Genomic DNA, 18,485 nt, shown 5'->3' with positions numbered 1-18,485 from the left:
TTCTTTGTTTTCTTCTATGACCGCTTTCAATTATAACTATTGTATTTATCGCTTTCATAACGTGCAAATACGTGACAACATGTTGTTTACTGCTTATTGCTGCATAATCATGCTCAACATCATATTCCACTCGTCCCTAAACAAATCCTATAGCAACGCTTGATGAGTGATTACGCTCTTCTAATTTATATCATCCCCTAAATTCGGAAAGGCTTATTTGCGGTAAAACCAGTTGATCAGCGGTGCATTCGATGGTTCCGTGCCTTTCCCCCTCGAGTTGTCCGCTCGAGGGTACCGGTTTAAAATCCCATAGAAACCTTACTCTTGTTATATTGTGCATGCATCATGGTCAAACCTAGCTGGGTTAATGTGTCGTCCACATAATAACCCTTTAAGACAAGCCTTATCCAAAAGTCAACCGGGATTTTCATAATCCTAACAGGCGCAATTACGTTCTGTGCATTAATTTGGAGAACTAAATGCTAATATTCTAATCATAAGTGTATGCTTGTAGTATTTTTATTTGCAGGTGACCTGGCAAGCAACTGCTATCCCAGCAGGAGCGAGCTCGCTCCAGTTTCTTCAACTATCTCAAACTTGACCGCTTCCGTAAACCATTCTTTCACCTATCCCGAAATTTGTATCCGTTCTTGCAATGACTTCATCGGTATATTCCGCCAATGAACCTAGAACTACACACGACCTGATTCTTGTAAAACCAGGGATATGCAGGCAGCTCAGAAACCAGGTGCGGCCTAAAATCTCTCAAACTATCTCGTTCGGTCAAAATTGGCCATCATATCGTTACCCGACAACTCTTTCATCCTTTCCGAATAAAGAGGGGCAGCTGTTGATACCCAATCTTTTCCAAAATAATTTTAAAATGCATCTATGTCTTCAAAATCATGCATTAGCATCAATTGGTATTTTTTTCATAATTTCTACCCCTTTTGTTAATTCGCCCAGTATTTTATTTCTAATAAATAATTACAAAATCACATCACAAATGAGTTCAAAAGCATTTCTCAATTTAATTTACTACTTATGGTCCAATTAAGTCCAAATTATTCCATAAATAGCCAAATTGGCATCTTTTGGCTATAATTGCAATGACTTTGCAATTATAGCCCAAGCATACAATTCTTGCATTAGTTTTTCAGAAATTAGTCTTTTGTATTTTTAAATACTAAATAACCTTTTTTTAAAACATTTTTATGCATGAAATTCATTTTTATAATTAGTAATTATTTTACAAATTATTTTAATTAATTTATTTGGGGTATTTGACAAGTGGCCTTATTTAATCTCAATTTCAGCCTAATTAACTAGCCCAAATACCCTTATAAATTAGCCTAGTAAACTCAAGCCCAAACCCTTACCTACCCGACCCAAGTCTTGTAGAATCCTGGCCGTTGATCATTTTGATCAATGGCCCAGATTATTCCTACCATAATTAAACCTAAAGACCTCCCCCAAATCACTCATTCTCTCTTCTCACCCCGCCGTCACCCCTTCCCCTTCTCTCTCAGATGCTCTCTAATCCTAACCCTTACTCTCCTTCGCTGTCACTCGTCCACCGCCGTCCATGGTGGTTTCTCACCACCCCCAGGCCTCTAATGGCCTCTCCAATGCTGGTACCGCCGTCTCTATGGTCCTCGAGGGACCAAGGTCAGTCCGCTTACACCTTTGGCCCTTTCTTGCCTGTTTCAGGCCATTCTAATTCTATTTCGAGTAAGATCTTCCTATTTCGCCTTAAACCTATGGATTTCTAAGCCTATGTCTTCATCTCTGTGTTATTTCTTTTAAATCCTAATTTCGTCCTTTGAACTTCTCAGATCTGTACAAGATCTGAGATGGGTTGAACTTATTTCACATGACTTTTGTGAAAATCTTCTAATTTTCGGGTGGCTTTTTACTTTCCTAAACTAGGGTTTCCTGAAAATCTTTTTCCTCCAAAACGTTTTCTGGTTTTAAATGTTTCATCTTCTATTTTTATGTGTTTTTGACTGATTATGTTGAGTTTTCCTCAACCCTAACTAGTTTATGCTAAAACCTCAATCTTTTGACATTTTTGAACTTGTCAGTATTACTTGCTACATGATTTTGTTTTGCTCTTTGATTCGCATGGTTTCTCCTTCATTTAATTTGAATGTCTTGTGATTTTACCCTAATGTGCCTTTATTAAGGTTCCTGGGTTAATTTCTGGACTGATTCTATGTGTCTATATTCATTCTGTTTATTTATTCATGGAAAACCTATATTTTTTCTCCTTAAATCTGTGTTGTTTTGAATTCTTGATTTACTAATTTGTTTCGTTAAAACTTATATGTTGATCCTTGATTATTCCTTTATTTGCAACCTTATTTAGTTTCTTGCCTTATTTGAATTAACTGTGATATTTGCTGATTCTTACTAATTATTTCCTTAATTGAACTGCTGTTTATTTACGCCTAATTGCCTACTCCGTACCTAAGTCTTACTTGATTTCTTTCCTTAAATATTTGTCCCGCTCTTTACCGTTGATTGATTACCCCTTGATTAGGGGAGACTTTACTGATTTTACGTATGACTGATTCTTTAAATTTTCCTAAATGCTACATAATTGATTCTTTACCTTTTTCTATTTAACTCTTGACTACTATATATACTCTCCTCTATTCTCACATCTACACACGAACACTAGTTCAAAAAACTCTCTTACACTTAAAAGCTCTCTATCGTTTCTTCTTTGTTACTTGCAATTTTCACTTACCTTGTTGATAACCAATTTTTCCTATATTTTTTATATGCATAAATACCTTCAAAATAGCATATATATGCATATATAAGCATGCACAAGGTTTTTATAAATTTTCCCATAATTTTAAGGATTTAAATTGATTTATTTCCTTCCCTTTTATTCATAAAATCCCCAATAATTATCCCTCAAGATATTGTTGCGGTGATTTAGTCATTTAATTTCTATATTTATGCCAAAATATGGTTAAAATATTTTTTATGCATTTTTATAATTGCATTTTGTATTTTAAAACTATTGCATATAATTGCAATATTAGCCTCATTAATGTATAATTACATTTATATGCGTAAAATTGATCTCCTATATTTTTAAAATGTTAAATATCTATTTTAAATCATTTAGTACATGAAATTATTTATCATTTATTATAAATTATATAGGGAAAATTGGCTATTTAAAATATAGCTAGATTTGCATTTCAATTGTAGCCCAATTTAAACCCAACCCCAACCCAGTTCGTATTAAAAATACTTGACCCAAACCCTGAACCCACCTACCCGACCCAACACCAATTAAATCCTGACCGTTGATCTGAGAGATCAACGACCCGTATTAGCCATTACCTTTTTTATTCCAAACGACCTCTAACCCTATCTCATTGTCCAAATACGCTGCATCTGTATTCTCATCTCCTCTCCTCTCTCAGCAACTCAACCTAACCCTAGCCCTTTCAGCCGCTGACCTTCTTCTCCTGTCTTCTCCGGTGATCTCCCTTCAACTCCTAAGCCTCCAATGGCTCCTCTATTGTCATGCTTGCCTTCTCTAAGGTCTTCAAGGGCCCAGGGCCATGCCGACTTGCACCTAGGGTTCGTCATTGGTATGTTCTTGGCTACTTTAGTATGATTTTTAGCAAAATCATGCTGTACTTGTTAAGATCCTTTGGATTCTAGACAGGTTCTTTTATCTCTATCTGGTCTGAAACCCTAACTTCTGCCTACATCTCCTAGATTTGTAAGATTTTAAAATGATTTGAGATTGCGTCTTTGATGTTTTACGCTGTTCTTGGAACTCTTTTACAAGAATCATCGATTTCAAAGTGTTTTCACCTTCTTCTAAAATTAGGATTTTCGGAACTTCTTCTAAAACCTTGTTTAAACCGATTTTTATGTTTAAAACTTCTATGTCTTGCATATTTCGATGGATTCTATGATTTTACTACCTTTTCAACTCGCCTATGTTGAAAGCCCTAATTTTCTAGACTTCTTCATTTGGTTCTGTGTATTAGCATGACTACTCATTTCTTGTTTGAGTTTCTGTGACTATCTTGCTTCGAATATGTTCTTACAGAGTTTTTAGCGTAACTTATATCACCTCTATGTGCTTATGTTCATCTTGATTGTTCAGACTTGCCTCTTTCTATCGATACTGTTTGACCTGCATGTTTGCTATGTCTGGTTATTCTTACTCTATTTATATGCTGAATACTGAATCATGACTTCCTCTTTGACTGATTCTGGATTCCCTATTTTATGGTTTGATTGGAAGACCTCCCTTTAAACACTCAATTCCTACCTCTTCTATTCAAATTAACTGATTCGCCTACCTTGTCTGTTGTGGTACTTTATTCTTACTGACTATTTCTTTAATTAAATTTTCTGAACTTAGTCCTAATTGTTTACCCTATACTTACTGAGTTTGAATCTTTCCCTATTAGTCATACACTGATTTCTTTCTTTATTTGTTACTTGTTCTTACCGTTTGAATTGATTCCCTTAACTTAAGGGAGTACTTGTCTTGATTTTGCTCTAATTAGTTCTGAGTTCCATAATTACTATGCTACTATGATTCTTGCCTTATTTTACCTAATTTTCGAACTATTATATATACACGCTCTCTCATTAACACATACACACGAACACTTTGGTTCAAAAGCTCTCTCTCTCACACTTAAACTTTCTGCTCTCTCTCTTTTGTGCTACTTGCTACTATTCTAAGTTAGCCGGCTGCAAGCCAAGGCTAACTATTATGCTCAACTGCTCCTTCATTTTTGATTACTGTCTTCTTTACTGGTATGTTCTAATTTCAGTTCAAGTTCCAAAAACAATATGGTTCTCTTATTGTTTCAGTTCCTCCGGTTTCTAGTTTGCTTTTACTTATGGTTTTGCTGTGAAACTTGCAATTAATATGATTGCATGATTAGCATGTCATATACTCCCCTTCCTTAGGATTAGTATAAACATGTTACCACCTCTATGTAGTCTGTCTCCATGTGATTTTGCTCTATCTGGTTTCTGGTATGAGTCTCCTTGTCAAGTAGTATACATTCCTAAACTTGTATGGTTCTGGAGTGACCTGAAATCATGTTAATCCTATGCTAAACCCCCTTAAGCATTGCTGTTTCTGTGACTATGTCTGATCAGTTGTGTCTGAGCATGTCTGTACTAATTCCTAAGACCTTTGCCTGTTATGTGTTTACAATTATGTGTTCTATGTATCCTCAATCCCTATCACCCCTGTGTGTAGGTTTGTTCCTTCTGTTTTGGTCCTCTGAGTATTGCTGATGTAGTTTTGGACTCCATGTTTGAGTTACTATTGTATAGTCATGTAACTCTCTCTCTTATCAAAATTGTTTTACTGCATGACTCCAACTTTTACTCCATAAACGATTTCAAACAAACCTCCTTTTTATACTGTTTTCCTGTTGAAACCTTTCAAACTGTGTCAAACACTCTCACTCTACTCCTAAGTCAATAGGTTTTGCCCCTCCAGTATGTGTACTATCTTGGGATCCTCTTGAGAATTCTCTGAACTCTGGCATACTGAGGCTGGCCCTTCTACACTGCACTTATTCAATTTTGGTTACCAAGTCTTGGTGTAAGCACTGCCCGGGATCCTTGAGATCCTTAGGGAACTTTGATGCACCTAGACTATGACATTGTCTATGGAATTTGAGCATTTCAGGCTATTAGAGGCTTTGGAAATATGGGCCTATCAGTAGGCTCCCTATAGAATAACTTCTTATTTTCTTATCTACTTATGTAATTCATTCATATGGTCTGTAATAATTTGTTAACGAATATTGGGGTAATTAGTGAAAAGGGTGGGTAACTACATGTTTTTGGGGTAATACGGGTAGAAACCATGCCTATAAGACTTTACATTTTGATATGATTACCTTACCAAGTAGAAAACATGCATATAGGACTTTTACATCTTGTCATGTTTGTCTCACCATGTTAGAAATCATGCCTATAGGTTTCAGGTGATTCCATAATAGAAGCCATGTTTATAAGTCTTAAAATCATCTTCACAAGTAGATGCCATGCCTATAGGATATAATTCAATCCAAATTCTGTTATAACAAGTGTTCACATGTATTTTTCATTTGTCATCATGCCTGCAAAGTTTCAGGAATCAGTATTAAACAACTAGATATTATGCCTATAGGGAACAACACCAGAAATTCTGCCTATAGATCTCACCTAAGTTTAGTTTAAATAAATTAATCTAGTTAACAAATGGCTCACTTCGAATCTGGTTTAATTAATGGTTTATTTTCCCTAAAATGAGTTCTTTCAAAACTGCCTTAATCTATCATTAGACAGCATGCCTATAGGGATTAAATAGTCCTTTTTAAAAACCTACCTTCTTTCACTATATAAAACATAGTCATCAGTATTCCGCATATAGGAAAGCCTATGGGGCATTTTCAAATCTCGCAACTTTGAGACTATTTCTGTGACTTAATGTTGTTCTGGTTTAACAGGCTTTTAAAATCAGTAGGCAACTGATAGGGTCGTCACTTTTGAGTTAATAAAATAAAGTGCATGTCTTCTATATATTCACTTAGACATCATGCCTTAGGATACTGTTAAACAAAAGGCCCTTATTTGTGCTTGAGTCGTGCTGTTTATGTGTATTGTTTGAGGAGCTAACTTTGAGCCTCTAATTGCTCCCTTTTATCTTATGTGCTAAAGTCCTAATTGTTCTTACCTGCCGCCTTAGTATTTTCACCTTTAAAACCTTAGGGGTCTGTCTAGAACCACCTATAGGTAGAGGTTCTAAATCCCTCCAGGACCATTAAGAAGGGATGGGTAATAGCACGCAATAGAGATCACTAACCAAACACTCGCATTAAATGGCCACTAAGGGGATGTGAAGGGTAGATATGGGATATGATGACTACGCTCTAATGTCAAGTGTAGCCCCTCATTGAGGAGTGTTTACCGGACATTGTGTGGGGTGATCCTATAGGCTAACCAACCTAGGACTCCCCCCTTTCCCGAAATTCCTTTTTGTTTAAGACTTTGTTTTATAGAACTTGTCCAAAAACTTCTGTCTTATTATTATTTGAGTTATACAAACATGCTTTATTTGTAATTATTTGTTTCAAGTATTTATTTGGAGTAAATCGTAACTATAAGTTCGGCCGAGACCCACAGTTGTGGACCAAGAGGGGTGCCTAACACCTTCCCATCGAGGTCACTTGGAACCCTTACCCTAATCTCTGGTAATGCAAACCAATCCAAGAGTTAATCGCTCTAGGTGCCCTAACGCACCATAATCCATTAGGTGGAGACTCTTCAAATACCCAATTCCCAAAAGGAAAGGAGTTATCACACCCCATGAATGTCGAAACCCAGACCTCTCTCCGCGGAGGGAAAAAAGGGGGCGCGACAACATGGCGACTCTGCTGGGGATATACTTAGGCTCTTACCATAATGAACTTATCTTTTTACTAATTAGTCCAAACATGCTTTATCCCGTTCCCTTCTCCCTTATTTGAATTTAACTGTCTATTTGTTAAGCATTTATGGTTCTTTATCTCAAAAACTGACTTGTCTCTTTGTTTCTTTTTCCTGTAACTATCTTTCAATTATTTAAATGCTGTATTTATTTTTCCTACGTGAAAATACTTGACTACATGATATTAATTGCTGCATAAATCATGCTCCGCATTATATTCCACTCGTGCGTATCAAATCCTATAGCAATGCTTTGATGAGTGGTTACGCTCTTCCTATTTACTACCCTTAAATTCGGAAAGACTTATTTGCAGTAAAACCAGTCGATCAACGGTGTAGTCAATGGTTTCGTGCCTTCCCCCTCGAGTCATCCGCTTGAGGGTACCAGTCTAAAACTGCATAGAAACCTACTCTGGTTAAAATTATGCATGCATCATGGTCAAACCTAGTCGAATCAGTTTTGTTGTCCACATAATGTCCTTAAGATAAGCCTTATCCAAAGTCTATTGGATTTTCCATAACCCCAACGGACACAACCACATTCTGTGCATTAATTTGGAGAACTAAATGTCGATATGTTGATCATAAATGTATAAATAGTCGAGTCAGGTGGGGGTAAGGTCTAACCTTTTTGTTTTGCAGAAAATGAGGTACGAGGTCCCCAGATTCGGTATGGCTAGCAACATCCCACCATTGTTGCTAGATTGGTTGGAGGACCTTTCCTTAAGCGACAAGAAGCATGTGAGAAATACCTGGGTAACCTGCCTTTCTTGCTAGATATTGAGCCAAACAACAAACTGATCGAGGCTGCCACTTTATTCTTGGATAGTGAAAGAGCTATATTTCATTTTGGTGACATAGAAATGACACCTGTTCTAGAGGAAATTGGAGGGCTTGCGGGATTGACTTAGGACAGCCCCGAGCTATTGGTACCAGAAAATCATGCGGGAAGGGGATTTTTGAAGATGATAGGGCTGAAGAAGAATGTCGACCTAGTGTTCTTGAAGGAATCTTACATACCTTTCGAATACCTATACGAAAGGGATGGCCATAGCAAGTCTTTTTGCACTTATCATGATGATATCTCTCTTACTTCTTTGGGTCACATCCACCGTAGAGTATTTGTATTCATTGTGTGCTTTCTAGGCCTGATAGTGTTCCCAATGAAAAAGGGAAGAATCCACACTAGGTTGGCCATAGTCACCGAGACTCTGATGGAAGGGATTAATTTACAGACATATACCATAGTCCCTATGACCATAGCCAACATCTATAGGGCTCTGGAGCGTTGTCAAAGAGGGGTCAAGAATTTCGAGGGTTGTACTTTGTTACTACAGTTATGGTTGCTGGAACATTTCCAAAAGGGTCGCTATCGTCAAGAATTTTCGCGGAGGGCTTGGAACGACCATATTGCCTTCCATCACCCAAAGCAGATGAATTACATTCCAGACAGATTTGCTCAGCCGGAAAGTGCCAAAGAATGGGTAGAATTCTTCGACAATCTGACCGAGGAACAAGTGCAGTGGATGTTTGAATGGTTCCCAACAGACGAGTTTATTATCAGATCTAGGGATGCTCCACACTTGGTGCTGATTGGGTTGAGAGGGATATACCCATATGTCCCTATGCGATTTATGAGGCAGGCAGAAAGAAAACATGTTGTACCAAGGGTTGTCAAGATGAGTCATTTCAAGGCAGACTTTCAAGATGACGACGTCCCTTACAAGTGCCAAGCTCAGAACATGTGGCACTGCAAAATCATTGTGGAAAAAACACCATTGAGCTAGACAGGTATCATGCAGGGTGAGAGCCTCTCTATTCGGCATGGTTGAAAGACAATCTGAAAGGAATGGTGACACTAGGGACCGGTCGAGGGAACATAATCATAGATGAGGAAGTTGAAGCTCAAGTCAAATACAACAGGCTACGCAAGAGGGTCCATGACTCTGAGAATGAGCACCGAGAAATACATGAGATGAATGTGAGGTTGATTGAGGAGTGAAAAGAGATGGCAATAACTTCCAACAGGAAACTGGAATACCTGGTGCGAGGAATAGTGGAGCTGGAAGGCAAAGTCATAAAGAGAATTGAAAATTGTCAGAACGCTGAAGGAGATGAAGGGGGACATCTGGCTAGAGCCTACTTGCTGCTGGGGCTGCACAAGCTAGGGGATCTATATGATGGAGTTCAGAAGATAGAATCTGGGGAAGGTCCTTCTGGGACCAAATAGGCTAGATTTACTTGCTTTTCCTAAAATGTAATAAGGCCAAGTGCTAATAGTAACTTAGTTTATTATTATCTTAGTGTCGTTTTGAGATTCGTCTATTTTTATATTATGAAATGAGCATTTATTGGCATTAAAAGTTCTCCAAGTTTGTTTGTCACTAGGCATACCTCGGGCACAACAAGGTTCCCAAAATAGGACACAAATTTACATTTCCGCAATATGTGTTTAAATACTGCAAACGTTTCAGAATCCTCACTGACTTGTTACCTTTTTTTTTCTTTTTTTTTATTATTCCCATCCCCTTAGGTTGGTTCACTCATACTAGCCTCATCAGCATATCATACCAGATCTAGAGGCCCTCCACATCCTCCTCCTCCAAACAACACAAAAGGCAGAGGAAAATCAAAGATGGACGACTTAAGTGGAATCCGAAAGGAGAATATTGAGAATATAGAGACTTCAGATAGCCGTAGTACTCCGACCCCAAATGATCTGGTTTTGAGACTGGAACAAAAGATACTGGAATTGCAAGGAGAACTTGAGCAGGTTCGCAACTTGGAAAATTTGTCACACACCCTCAATGTCCCTGATATCCATCAACAAAACACAAAGAACCCGGCACCTCCTCAGAACACACAAAACCAGCAGCCACAAAATCCTACCGCACCAAATCAATACGCAACTCCACCCCAAAATATCAATCCGCTGCCAATACCAACTCCACCACAACATCATCATCAACCAATTCAGTACCCACCAACCACCACTTACCACACTTCCCAAAACACACAACCCATTCTCGATCCATAAAACTCCACCAATGACCATCACTACACCCAAGTTCCTAGCACCTATCAAAGTAACCCCATATTTGTGGAAACTATACCTCATTCTACCCAACCGATCTCCTGTGCACCGGGATCCTCTGAGAAGGACCTGCTCATTAAGAACATGGCTGAAGAACTCAAGAAGTTGACAAGACAAGTTCAAGGTGTTGAAGGCGATAGAGGAATAAAGGGTTTGAGCTATGAAGATCTGTGCATACAGCCAGATGTCGAACTGCCAGAGGGGTACAAACCTCCCAAGTTCGAAATGTTCGATGGTACAGGTGGTCCCAGGGTTCATCTAAGGACCTATTGTGACAAGCTTGTCGGGGTCGAGAAAGATGAAAAGATCCGGATGAAGCTCTTTATGAGGAGCCTTATTGGGGATGCTTTGTCTTGGTATATCAACCAAAATCCCAAGAAATGGTCCAATTGGGTAAGCATGGTGTTAGATTTCATGGACCAGTTTAGGTTCAACACAGAGAATGCACCGTATGTCTTCTACATTTATAATCTTAAGAAGAAACCCACTGAGACTTTTCGTGAGTATGCTATTCGTTGGAGGTCGGAAGCAGCCAAGGTCAGTCCCGCTTTGGACGAAGAATAGATGAATAAATTCTTCGTTAGGGCACAGGATCCACAATTTTATGAGAGGTTGATGGTTATCAAAAGTCACAAGTTCTCTGACATCATCAAACTCGGAGAAAGAATCGAAGAGAGAATCAAGAGTGGGATGGTAACGAACTTCGAGGCACTGCAAGCCACGAATAAGGTACTACAATCAAGTGGCATATCAAAGAAGAGAGATGTTGGGGCAGTAATGGTGGCCCAAGGCCTATAATCTCCACTTACCTATCAAACACATCCATATCAAACACCTCCACCTCCATATCAAATACCTCTACCCATATATCAAACACCTCTACCTACATACCAAGCATCACTGCCTACATATCAACCTTCATCTCCCAGATATTCCCAACCGGCCACTATCCATCACACCTATAACTCCCAACCATCCCACTTCCAATCACCACCAGCTCGCCAAAATTATCCAAGACCAAGACCCAACTTCGACCGCAAGCCACCCAGACAGTACACCGCCATTGCTGAGCCCATCGACCAACTGTATGAAAGGCTAAAAGCTGCAAGTTATGTCACTCCTATTCCCGTTGTGGCATTAGAAAATCTATCCCAATGGGTCAATCCGAACAAAACTTGTGCATACCATTCCGGTATGAAAGGGCACACCACTGCTGAGTGCCAAATATTGAAGGATAAAATCCAGACACTAATTGACAACAAGGTCATACAAGCAAAGGAAGTCGCACCTAATGTCCGCAACAATCCCCTCCCTAATCATAGAGGTGATGGTGTACATGTGATAGAGACAAATGAAGAATGGGACCCCAAGGGGTCGATCGGGCTCATTCGAGAAGGCGATGACTTTAAGGTTGCAGTCACACTTACTCCTATTGCGGTTCAGACTCAGTCACCAATTGATGTTGAGGTAACCACATCAGTTCCATTTGAGGTGGAAGTGGCTCCGCCCGCAGCCACCTCCGCTCCATTTGAAGTAGAAGTGGTCATACCTTTTACTATGACAATATCAACCACACCCCTATTCAACTCAAAAGCAATACCCTGGGATTATGTTGCCGAGGCTCGGAGGAAAGGGAAAACCAAGGTAGAGGAATCTGACGTTGCACAAAGGATGACTAGAACTGGAAGAGTCTATACGCCTAAACACCTGGAGGTTCAAGTAAGTAGGCCAAAACTAGGCAGCCTATCATTGAGACTGAGCCAGATGATCTATGGAGGAAATTACAAGCAAAGGAGTATTCTATTATTGACCATCTGAACAAAGTCCCTACTCAGATATCTATCTTGTCACTATTGCAGAATTCAGAGGCACACAAGAACGCTCTGATGAAAGTACTGAGCAAGGCTTATGTACCCAATAACATCACTGGTGGAGAAATGACCAACATGGTTGTGTAAGTGCTGGAGAGCCATAAGATTATATTCCACGAAGATGAGCTACCACCCGAGGGTTTGAATCATAATCAAGCATTGTATATCATAGTGCAATTTGAAGACAAGTTCATCGCCAAGGTCCTGGTTGATAGGGGTTTGAGCCTAAATATTTGTCCATTGGATACATTGAAGAGGTTGGACAAAGGTTTCCACGAGATACGGATAGGAAACATGAATGTGAAGGCTTTCGATGGGTCCCAGAGAGCCACGATCGGGGAAATCAATCTTTGCTTGCAGATGGGACCAACTTGGTTCGACGTTGAATTCCAAGTGCTTGACATACCAGCCTCATATAATCTTCTATTGGGCCGACCTTAGATCCATGCTACTGGAGCCGTGCGTTCCATACTACATCAAGACGTGAAGTTTGAATGGAACTGCCAGGAAGTAATCATTCACGGAGATGGAAGTAACCCCATCTACACTAGTCAAACCATCCCGGCCATTGGACATAGAAGAAGGCTAGGAGGGGAAACATATCATCACATCGAGCGAGTCAATGCCATCGAGAAGGATAAGTGGTGGAGTAACAAAATATAAAGCATACTAGCATGGTCCGGATATGAACCCGGCAAAGGGTTGGGAAAGAACCTCCAAGGTATCACCAAACCAATAGAGCTAAAAAACATGGTACCACTTTTGGGCTCGGATACCAATATATATGGTAAGAGTACAATGATTGGTCGCCTCCATGGCGTGGACCATATTACCCCTCTTGAGCAGCCAGTGCCACATTTGGAACAAGCTTTTCACCAAACTGATACAATATGGGGGACTGCAGAGGAAGAAGCACTAGCTGGGTTGAAGAATTTGTTCTTGGAGGATGAAGATATGGACTGCAGTGCCATAATTGAGGAGGAGGAGGAAGAAGGCCTCACTATTCAGACTGTGGCGAAGGGAGCTATTCTCAGAAACTGGACCGCCACAACATCCTGAGCCCGCCAAGTCCCTGGGTAGCTTTGCAGAATTTACTTCTATAGCCGTTCTAGGCATTTAAAATTTCCTGTAGTTTCGTTTTAATCTTTACTTGTTTCAAAATAAATGCTCGATTCATCGAGCCGTGCTTTGTCTGAACAATTTTTCAAATTTTAATTAAATGCATTTACTCTTTATTATTTACTACTATCTTTACACTTTTTCTTTGCACAACGTTATTATTATTTTTCTTGACGAACCAGTGACTGTGCCATGTAATGAGGCAACACAACATGAGAATAGTGACTCAGAGGAACAAGATGAGATATCCAAGGAAATCATCTGGGAGGTTGAAAATTTTGAAAATAAGCCTAAGTCCAATCTGGACGAGACCGAAGCAGTAAATTTGGGAGATGCCGAGACCGTCAATGAGACCCGCATCAGCATTCACTTGTCACCAACAGAGAAGGAAGAGTACATTCAATTCCTAAAGGAATATGAGGACATCTTTGCTTGGTCATATGATGACATGACCGATTTGAGCACTTCCATAGTGGCTCACAAGTTGCCTACTAATCCCATGTGTCCGCCAGTAAAACAGAAACTCAGAAAGTTCAAACCAGACATGAGCCTGAAAATCAAGGAGGAAGTTACCAAGCAAATCAAAGCCAAAGTTATCATGGTGGTTGAGTACCCAACCTGGTTAGCTAACATTGTGCCAGTTCCAAAGAAGGATGGGAAGGTCCAAGTATGTGTTGACTATTGGGATTTAAATAGAGCAAGTCCCAAGGACGACATCCCACTGCCAAATATACACATCCTGATCGATAATTGCGCCAAGCATGAACTCCAATCCTTTGTAGATTTCTTCGCGGGTTATCACCAGATTTGGATGGATGAAGAAGATGCAGAGAAGACAACCTCTATTACACCATAGGGTGTGTATTGTTACAATATGATGCCATTCAATTTGAAGAATGTTAGGGCTACCTACATGAGAGTCATGACAACCATCTTCCATGATATGATACACAAGGAAATAGAGGTGTATATGGACGACATCATTATCAAATCCAAGAGGGGCGCAGATCACATAGCAGACTTGAGGAAGTTCTTGGATAGGCTAAGGAGGTACAATTTGAAATTGAACCCCACAAAGTGTGCATTCGGGGTTCCCGCAGGAAAATTACTGGGATTCATCTTCAGTTGTCGAGGGATCGAACTAGATCTGTCCAAATTCAAAGCTATTCAGGAGTTACTACCACCTAAGAGCAAAAAGGATGTGATGAGCTTCTTAGGGCGTCTCAACTATATCTGTCGCTTCATAGAATAATCCACAGTCATATGTGAACCCATCTTCAAGATGCTAAGAAAGGATGCCGAAACAAGCTGGACCGAGGATTGTTAGAAAGCTTTTGACAAGATCAAGGAGTACTTGTCCACACCGCCAGTTCTGGTCCCGCCAGAACCAGGAGAACCTTTGCTACTTTATCTATCCGTATCGGATGAAGCCTTTGGATGTGTTTTGGGACAACATGACGAGACATGAATGAAGGAGCAGGCCATATATTAATTGAGCAAGAAGTTCACACCTTATGAAGCACGGTATTTGTTGCTTGAACGCACTTGATGTACTTTGACCTGGACAGCCCAAAAATTGAGGCATTACTTCTGTGCCTACACTACCTACCTCATATCTAGGATAGATCCCCTGAAGTATATATTCCAGAAACCCATGCTGACTGGAAAGTTGGCCAAATGGCAGATACTACTAAGTGAGTTCAATATCATCTATGTAACTCAAAAGACGGTCAAAGGACAAACATTGGTAGATCACCTTGCTGAAAATCCGGTGAGAGGAGAATACGAACCCTTGAAAACGTATTTTTCTGATGAAGAAGTATCATTTGTAGGAGAAAACATTACCGAAGCATATGATGCTTGGAGGATGTTCTTTGACGGAGCCGCAAATTTCAAAGGAGTGGGCATTAGAGCAGTTTTGGTATCAGAAACGGGCCAACACTATCCTGTATCTGCTACACTCAGATTTCCTTGCACCAACAACATGTCGAAATATGAAGCTTGCATACTAGGGCTCAACATGGCAGTCGACATAAACGTTCAGGAGTTTCTGGTGATCGGTGATTCAAATTTGCTTGTGCACAAGGTACAAGGAGAGTGGGCCATCAAGAATTCCAAGATATTGCCGTATCTGCACCATGTGCAGGAATTGAGAAAGAGGTTTACAAAGATAGAATTCCGGCATGTTCCCAGAATTCATAATGAGTTTGCCGATGCATTGGCCACTTTGTCATCCATGATAGAACATCCAGATAAGAACTACATTGATCCCATTCCGGTGAGGATCCATATTCAGTCGGCATATTATGCTCATGTTGAGGAAGAAGCAGATGGAAAGCCTTAGTTCCATGACATCAAGGAGTATTTATCAAAAGGAGAATATCCGAACATGCAAATCACACTCAGAAATGCACGCTCCGGAGATTGTCAAATCACTTCTTCCACAGTGGAGGAAACTTGTACAGAAGAACTCATGACCTGGGTTTACTAAGATGTGTCGACGCAAATAAAGCTTCTAAGCTACTTGAGGATGTGCATGTTGGGACCTGTGGTCCGCACATTAATGGTTTCGTCTTGGCTAAGAGGATACTCAGGGTGGGTTACTTTTGGATGACCATGGAGACAGATTGCATTCAGTATGTCTACAAATGCTTTCCATGTCAAGTGCATGCCGACATGATAAAAGTGCCGCCAAATGAGCTCAATGCAACAAGCTCACCTTGGCCATTTGCCGCCTGAGGAATGGATATTATCGGTCTGATTGAGCCCATTGCTTCAAACTGACACAGGTTTATTCTGGTAGCCATTGATTACTTCACAAAATGGGTAGAAGCTGCATCTTACAAAGCTGTAACCAAGAAAGTCACAGATTTTGTCAAAGATCATATTGTCTGTCGATTCGGAGTTCCCGAGTCCATTATTACCGACAACGCCGCCAATCTCAACTGTGATCTCATGAAAGTTATATGTGAAGCTTTTAAAATCAAGCACAAGAATTCCACAGCCTACTGACCTCAGATGAATGGAGCCGTAGAAGCCGCCAACAAAAACATTAAGAAGATACTAAGGAAAATGGTAGAGAACCACAAGTAGTGGCATCAGAAGTTACCCTTTGCTCTGTTGGGGTACCGCACCACGGTTCGCACATCAACCGGGGCAACTCCCTACATGTTGGTTTATGGTACCGAAGCTGCCATCCCAACTGAGGTGGAGATCCCTTCTTTAAGAATCATACAGGAAGCTGAACTCCGCGATACAGAATGGATAAGAAGTCGCTATGAACAATTGGCCCTTATCGATGGAAAGAGGATGAACACAGTGTGTCACAGCCAACATTACCAGAACCGAATGTCTAGAGCTTTCAACAAAAGAGTCAAACCAAGATAGTTCGCACCAGGGTAGCTAGTATTGAAGAAAATCTTCCCGCATCAAGATGAAGCCAATGGAAAATTCTCTCCCAACTGGTAAGGTTCGTACATGGTCCATAGGGTGCTAACAGGAAAAGCACTCATACTTGCAGAAATGGATGGAGAAGTTTGGCCAAAACCAATCAATTCAGACGCAGTCAAGAGATACTATGCATAGATAATTTCATATTTCTTTTCTGATGTAATTGAACTACACTTGACCTGATTCCCATTTAAGAGGGGATACGTAGGCAGCCCTACGGGTTCAATCATATCATAATAAAATTTCCATTTCCCCCCCAAGATCAGAAACTGGGGCAGAATTTTGAGGAGGGTCCTTAACATTTCGGAGCAAGTCCAACCCAACGCCAACATGTGTCAGACGGTCAAGAAACTGGGGCATAATTTTGAAAAGGATTCTCAAAGTTCCGGAGAAGGCTTAGCAAGATCTACTATCCACAAATGGTCATAAGATCATCTACCAAACTAGGGCAAAATTTTGAGGAGGACCCTCAAAATTCTAATATGATATAGCCGCAATGCCTTTGAGACGTGTTATAATCACTAGTTCATCTAAGTTATCAATACATTTCTGAAATAACTCTATTTTTATCAAATTGTATATTTTCAAAAACTCTATTCCGTAACAGTCAGGTGTCGCCCAGGGAAACTTAAAAGGCTTTCAAAATGAAGCAAAGCAAGGCCGGCAGACGAAGGCGCGAACCAACCTCCCACCCACAAAACTTACAACTTCTCTTTAAACGCAGGTACATTTGACATGACAATAGCACTCACAAACATATATACGCAAAGCAAATTCACTATCCGACCGGCCATCGGACATCGAATACATCTCCAGCTAAGACATATACTACTCTTATTCGCCGCTCGCACTTTTCATGGGACTAATCCATGTTCCCCACTTGCATGAGTCTAATCCTTGACTCCATACTTGTATGAGGTTAATCCCTACCTCCCCATTTGCATGAGGCTAATCCCTGCCTCCCTATCTACATGAGTCTAATCCTTGACTCCCTATTTCTATGAGTCTAATCCTTGCCTCCCCATTTGCATGAGCCCAATCCTTGCCTCCATATTTGCATGAGTCTAATCCTTGACTCCATATTTGCATGAGGCTGATCATTGCCTACATATTTGCATGAGACTAATCTTTGCCTCCACATTTGCATGAGGCTAATCTCTGCCTCCATATTTGCATGAGGCTAATCCTTGCCTCCATACCTGCATGAGTCTAATCCTTGACTCCCCACTTGTATGAGTCTAATCCTTGACTCCCTATTTGCATGAGGCAAATACTTGCCTCCCTATTTGCATGAGTCTAATCCTTGACTCCATACTTGCATGAGGCTAATCCCTGCCTCCTCATTTGCATAAGGCTAATCCCTGCCTCCCTACTTGCATGAGTCTAATCCTTGATTCCCCACTGACATGAGTCTAATCCTTGACTCCATACTTGCATGAGGTTAATCCCTTCCTCCCATTTGCATA

The sequence above is a fragment of the Nicotiana tabacum genome, chromosome 10, assembly GCF_000715075.1.
Source record: "Nicotiana tabacum cultivar K326 chromosome 10, ASM71507v2, whole genome shotgun sequence".
Taxonomy (NCBI): Eukaryota; Viridiplantae; Streptophyta; class Magnoliopsida; order Solanales; family Solanaceae; genus Nicotiana; species Nicotiana tabacum.
Note: the sequence above shows the minus strand (reverse complement) of the source record.